This window comes from Apium graveolens, chromosome 2, assembly GCF_009905375.1.
Source record: "Apium graveolens cultivar Ventura chromosome 2, ASM990537v1, whole genome shotgun sequence".
NCBI lineage: Eukaryota > Viridiplantae > Streptophyta > Magnoliopsida > Apiales > Apiaceae > Apium > Apium graveolens.
In genome coordinates, this window is record NC_133648.1 from 94,509,478 (window position 1) to 94,517,058 (window position 7,581).

Sequence of the window (7,581 nt, forward strand, 5' to 3'; positions counted from 1 at the left end):
GCAGAAAGTGACATGAAAAAGAAGACGATAACATTGGTGTGATTTAGTGGAGAGACTAAACGCACTATGGGTAAAATTACGTTGTCTACATATGCACAATGAGTTAATCTCTTGGAGAAGTTTTGCATAATTGATATTGATTCCACGTATAATATAATTTTGAGAAGACTTTAGATTCACAATTTGAATGTTATCCCGTCGACATATCATCAAGTGCTCAAATTCCCAACACCATGGGGTGCACAAGAAATTCGAGGAGATCAAAATACGGCATGAGAATGCTATAAGATGTGTTTGAAGCCAACTATACAACATAACGGAAATGAAGCGCCTGTAGCCATAATAATGGGACCTGAGAAGTTAACTGAGATTGACTTGAAGATATGGGACAAAAAAGTCTTGATAGGAGAAGAACTCTCACCAACAATTGAGACAAACTTGGTGGAGTTCTTGACCACCAAAATAGAAGTATTTGTATGGAAACATGATGACATCACGGGTATTGATCCTGATATGATAACACACAAGCTAAATATTGATCCAACTTACACTCCTGTACAACAGAAAAGAAGAAAGTTTATAGCAGAAAGAAATAAGACAATCAGTGATGAAGTACACAGACTCTTGAAGGCCAGGATGATCAAAGAAGTAGATTATCCTTAATGGTTGGCCAATATTGTTATAGTACAAAAGAAGAACACAAAATGGAGGGTTTGTATTAATTATATAGACTTGAACAGAGCTCGTCCCAAAGATCCTTATCCATTACCCCGTATTGATGCCATGGTGGACTCGACAGCTGAACATGAGCTACATATATTCTTGGACGCATCAAGTGTTTTCAATCAAATACAAATGGAGTCGTTTGATTGTGAGAAAACAGCGTTCATCACTGACAGGGGTATATATTACTATCCAGCCATGCCTTTTGGATTACATAATGTTGGTACAACCTTTCAGAGACTTGCCAACAAGATATTCAAAGATAAAATAGGTTAAACAATGGAAGTCTACATAGACGACATGATGGTCAAGTCAGTGAATGCTGAGAATCATGTTTGTGATCTACGGAAAGTGTTTGACATTTTAAGATTGTATAACATAAAACTCAACCTGTCCAAAAGTAACTTTGATGTATCTTCGGGAAAGTTTCTTGGACTTGTGGTGACAAGAATGGGAATTGAAGCTAGTCCAGAACAAATTAAAGCAATCTTTGAGTTAAAAAGTCCATCTAATGTGAAAGATGTCCAAAAACTGAAGGGGCGAGTTGTTGCTCTGGAAAAATTTATTTCTCGATCTTCGGACATGTGCAAGCTCTTCTATGACGTCTTAATATAAAACAAAGGGTTTGAGTGAATGAGTAGATATGAAGCTGCGCTTGATGACTTGAAGACTTACCTTACCACTCCTCCACTCTTATTGAAACCATCTCAAGGTGAAGTTCTTTATGTCTACCTGTCTTTCACTGATCATGCTGTGAGTGGAGTACTTGTCAAGGAGCATGAAAGTGTCCAATTGCATGTTTATTATGTCAGCAAAAGGCTAGTGGATGTAGAGACAAGGTATACATCTCTTCAAAAACTAGTATTTGCGTTAGCCATGACTTCTATGAAGCTAAGGCATTATTTAGAGTCTCATAAAATATATGTTATGATAAATTTCCCTTTGAGGACTGTTTGAGTAAGCCCGAATTGACGAGAAGGATAGATAAATGGGCCATCTGTCCAAGTACATATGACATCGTATATGACACCAGAACTACCATAAAATCGGAAGTTTTAGCTGACTTTTGGCTTATTTTAGTCTAAGTTAAATAATAGTGGTTGAAAAGAGGAGTTCCAACAAGTTGTTTTGAGAGCAGACATCAAACCATGGACGTTATACACTAATGGGGCTTCAAACGTGAATGGAACAGGTTTGAGGCTTGTACTAAAATCGCCACAGGGGGGTATAATAACATATTCAATATGTTGTGATTTCAAAACTACTAACAATGAGGATAAGTATGAGACATTAATCTTGGGATTGACAACTGTCAAAGACGTGAAGGTTAGACACATCAACATAAACTGTGACTCACTATTGATTGTCAATCATGTCAATGGTTCTTGTGGATCTAAAGATCCCAAGATGATTATGTAGCTAGATGTCACCAAAAAATTAACTAACTTATTTGAAACATTCAACATACAACAGGTACCAATGGAGAGCAATGTTCAAGATGATGCACTAGCTGGGCTTGGGGCCATTCTCAAAGGCCTTAGTTTAAACAACATCCTGGTTGTGCATATCATGAAGCCTGTCATCGAAAGGTTAGCACATGAAATGGAGGTGTTGGTTCTTAATCAACATGATGGCAATGAAGATGAAGTTATAGACAGTTGGATCCAAACATACAAGGATTACTTGCAATATGGAAATTAGACCTAACAATAACAATAAAGCCAAGATCCTTAGGATGAAAGCATCAAGGTTCACTATTATGGACAACAAGTTGTTCAAAAAATCATGAGGCCGACATGGTATAGATAGATGCACATGAAAAATAATGTGGGAATTATACCAATGGGATAAACCTTTCATTGAAAATATTATGCTTGGGCTATTATTGGCCAACATTAAGACAAGACGCCTTGGAGTACACGAAGAAATATGACGCTTATCAAAGTCATGCTCCTATGATACATCAACCATCTAAGCAACTGAATATATCCATTCCTTCTTGGACCTTCATGAAACGGGGAATGAACATTGTGGGACAGATGCTACCTGCACCTGGACAGAAAGTCTTTATGCTAACCATGACATATTATTTTTCTAAATGGATCGAAGCGGAGGCGTTCAAGCAAGTCACGTCAAAAGAAGTGATCTCATTCATCAAGAGGAATTTTATGCAAGTTCGGTGTACCATCTAAGATCATTTGTGACAATGGATCACAATTCATAAGTGACAAAACGAAAACATTTTGCAAATGGTGGAACATCAACTTAATCAAGTCGACACCAAGATACCCTCAAGCTAGTGGGCAGGCTAAGTCAAGTAATAAAATCATAATTAATAATCTTAAAAAGAGGCTGACAAAATACAAAGGGAAATGGTATGAGAAATTTCCTTGGGTTTTATGGTTAGACATGACCACCCCAAAATATCAACAGGGCAGACGCCCTATAGCTTGCTTTATGGGACATAAGCTATCCTACCAACTGAAGTCATGATGCCCACTGCCAAGTACGGACTGTTGACTATAGATATGAATGACAAGGAGTTGGCACATAACATAGACACGATAGATGAACTTAGAGAAATGTCAAGGATACATATGGTGTCATACGTGAAAGAGATGTGTCCTAAGTCCAATCATGTATGATGATTTAGGAATAACTTTTATGTAATCTGTTTTGATTTCATTGATATTAATAAAAGACTTGTTTTGGTTTTATTGCGGGCTTTATCTATTTAAGTGTTTAAATAAGATATACCATAGTTTGGAGTAAAGCTTTTTATGGATTATGATGAGATCATAATAATGAGACCTAAAAGATGATAACTCTGAACTTAAATATTTCCTGGTCATAGGATTACTAACTGGTAATTAGTAATCCACAAAGATCGGTACATACTATACTTGCTTCATTATGAAGGATGTCTGTTCTCATAGACATTTGTGTGGTGACACTATAGCTAGTATGTAGGTGCTTATTATAGAATAAGTTCACTGAACATGACTCACACAGCTGAACAACTGATGGAGTTCACTCACGTGTCAGCAGATGTTCACATAGTGATAGTTGTACAAGTATCCTTAGACTTGAGGTCATCATAGTCATCTTATGTACACTGAACTATACTTTGGTTTAGTTCTTAGTCTCTAGGGACAATAAGAAGGGCTCTACTGGGTGTAAGAATTTGTACACGAAGATAGTGTATGATCAATAAAGGATCTACCCCTTCCAGTGAAGGAAGAAAATGTTCAATGTTGATCCACTTATGCTAGTTCAGGAATCTCTGGCCAGAGTGAATGAAATTAGAAAGGAGTTTCTAATTTACATTAATTAGAACTAAGCATAGTGAATGGGAAAGCATATGATTAAATAAGATAGGCTTGACACAAGTTCCATGCCTTGTGTAACACCCCCAAATCCGGGGTCGGGGATTCGGGTTGTCACGAGTTCCATTTTCTTTATCAATACTTAATCTTAACAGTCAACCAACTACTGAGTACTGTGACCCCACAATATACACACTCACACACACCACAAGTTATAGTCTCAGAGATGAATATCAAAAATAACACAAGTTATTTTATTCCACAATTATAAACCGTTACACCTTAAAAGGGTTTCTGAATAAATTTATATTTCTTTGCCATTATTACAATTCATAAAGATACATAAGTCTGGTACATGATAAGTGGCATTTTATACCACTTAGAACGTCTTAAAATGGCTTAAATTGGTGTCTTGAAATCAAGTATTTTGTGTATTTGATGCGTTTTTCTAGTGTTTATGCATTTCAGGGTATTAGTTGCATTTCGGAGGAGGAATCATCAAGAATAAGCCTTGGCATGTGTTCACCATTGCGAGAGGAAGAGAACGGGCAGATTACGGCGAAGAAACGGAGCAAACCGGGAATTTTTCCAGTAGGGTCCTGCGCGCCCGCGCAGCAATGCTGAGCGGTCGCGCAGCAGCCTTGCGCGCCCGCGCAGAAATGCTGAGCGGCCGCGCAGGGTCGGGGAAAAAGCTGAATTATTTTAGACTTCTACTTCTGTTTGGTTTCCAACTTTTATGTAATCTGAGTTTTATGGGACTATTATATAAGTAGATTTGAGACGTTTTCATAGAGAATAAGAAGGAGATTATGTTTTAAATTGTGTTGGCACAAGAAGCGAAGGAGATAAGGAAGAAGACTGATTTAGCACACTGCAGCGAAGAGGAAGCATATATTCTTGTGATTCTTGTTTTGTTGTAACGTTGGATGCTAGTTTTCTTGCTTTCACTTATTTACTCTTGTGACGTACTCTGTTTTAATATAATTAGTTTAGTTATTATTTTCTTGTGTTGATTATCATGATTTCATATGAACCCATGATGGCGATAAGTTCTATTATGGGCTAATCGTGATCATGGGGTTGCAACGGATTTATTATGAAATTCTTTAGTTAATTGTTTAATACTTTAGTGTGTGATGATTGCATGATATCTAGTATTGGTTGTGCGTATTCGTCTTATGTGCGTCGCGAACATATAAGATAGGGTGTTAATCTCTTGTGAAGCGACGGTGGATCTTGAGATTTAGAACTTGCCATGATAGCATAGGTTCATGTACGTTGTGCATGATTAGTGGGTAACTCTAACAGTTTTATTTTCCCTATGTAATCAAAAGGAATAACTTGTGCTTAAATCGTTGTGTTGTCAATTTCTGTAGACATATAGGAACTCAACATAATTGATGACTATTCAACTTCTATCTTAATTGTGGATGCTTGGTAGAATGGTATTAGTACAATGAAAGTTGGCTTTTATCAGTTTCGTGTTATTCGATTAATGTCATCACTGTCACATGCTAAATGTAATAACAATGGCTATAGAAGGAAGTAATAATGAAGTTGTGATCTCATGAGTGTTTTATTATTGATAAGTTGAAGTGTTAGTTAAGTGGTTAATTAAGTAGTTAATTATAGTTAATATTTAATCAACAATTTTAAGTGTTATTATCTTAACATTGAGAAGTAGTCATACATTGGTGAGTGAGTTTAATTAGACAAAAATTTAGTCTGAGTCTCTGAGGGAACGAACTAGAAAGTATTCTATATTATTTGCGAACGCGTATACTTGCGTGAATATTAGTGCGTGATTTCGCCCTAACAAGTTTTTGGCGCCGCTGCCGGGGACTCGGCGTATTTGTTTAGTTTATGTACTTACCATCATTGGTCATTAGGACTCAGTGATTAGGACGTAGTAGTTAATTACTCTTTTCGGTTGTGTTTCAGGTACTTTAGCAAGCGTTTATGCAAACTCGTTCTCGTGCTCGCAAGAGGACCTTAGATACAGCTGAGGAGAAAGACGAAGTTCTTGATACTCCGGAGAAGTTAGATTTTGAGGATTCGGATTCAGGAACTGAGCAGAAAGAACCAATAAACATGGGAGATCGTATTGTTCAAGCTGATCCAGCTCTTATGGATTTTTCTCGGCCTAAAATTGATGACATTCAGTCAAGCATTCTTCATCCGGCTATTCAAGCTAACACCTTTGAAATCAAGTCGGGCACTATTCAGATGGTGCAGAATTCTGTTTCTTTTGGAGGAGCGGCAACTGAAGACCCCAACATGCACATAAGGAATTTTGTCGAGATCTGCAGCACTTTTAAGTATAATGGCGTGACTGATGAGGCTATCAAGTTGAGGCTTTTCCCATTCTCACTGAGGGATAAGGCTAAAGACTGGTTACATTCTGAACCAGTTGGGTCCATCACTACGTGGCAAGATCTTGCGCAAAAGTTTCTGGTGAAGTTTTATCCAATGGCAAAGACTGCTGCTATGAGGAGTGCTCTTACTCAGTTTGCGCAGCAACCTACAGAATCTATGTGCGAGGCTTGGGAACGCTACAAGGAAATGTTGAGAAAATGTCCACATCATGGAATATCGGATTGGATGGTAATCACTGGTTTTTATAATGGTTTGGGGGCCCAATCTCGGCCCATGCTCGATGCAGCAGCTGGAGGCGCCTTATGGGCTAAAAGCTATACTGAGGCATATAATCTTATAGAGACAATGGCTGCAAATGAGCATCAAAACCCAACTCAGAGGATGATGTCAGGCAAGGTAGCAGGTATTCTGGAAGTTGATGCAGCCACCGCTATTGCAGCCCAGCTCCAAGCGCTATCAATGAAGGTTGATTCTTTGGCTACGTATGGAGTTAATCAAATAGCTATGGTTTGTGAGCTTTGTGCAGGTTCTCATGCTACGGATCAGTGTTCTCTTGTCAACGAATCTGTTCAGTATGTGAATAATTATCAGCGACAACAGCAGCCTGTGCCAGCGACCTATCATCCTAACAATAGAAATCATCCAAATTTCAGCTGGGGGAATAATTAGAATGCTATTCAGCCACCATATCAGCAAGGAGTAAGTAAACAGTTTAACCCACCTGGATTCCAGCAACCACAGCAGTATGCTACAAGGCAATCATATCCTCAACAGGGAAGTGCAGCTGCACCTACTAGTGTTGATTTTGAGGAACTTAAGCTGTTGTGCAAGAGTCAGGCGGTTTCTATCAAGACCTTGGAAAATTAAATCGGTCAATTAGCCAATGCAGTGCTCAATCGTCAACCTGGCACTCTTCCAGTGACACGGAAGTACCAGGCAGGAAGGAAGCTAAAGAGCAAGTCAAGGCTATTACCTTAAGGTCTGGAAAAGTAGCTGATGTTGAAAAGGCAAAAGAAGTCGAAGCTGAAGTTAGAGATGAAGAATCTAAGCAAAAGGAGAAAGCGGCGGAACCAAAGAAGACTACTGTTGAACACACTCTGCCTGAGGCTAATACAGGGGAGAAACAGCTCTATCCTCCACCACCTTTTCCTAAGAG

The 7,581-nt window shown here is 38.4% G+C and overlaps 1 non-coding gene across 1 annotated transcript; it reads right to left on the reverse strand.

Annotated features, from left to right (window-relative positions):
- Nucleotides 1–6,533: 6,533 nt before the first annotated feature.
- Nucleotides 6,534–6,640, reverse strand: LOC141709493 (small nucleolar RNA R71). Its single transcript, XR_012570067.1, has one exon. It is a non-coding gene; the product is annotated as a small nucleolar RNA R71 (small nucleolar RNA).
- Between the last annotated feature and the right edge of the window lie 941 nt (nucleotides 6,641–7,581).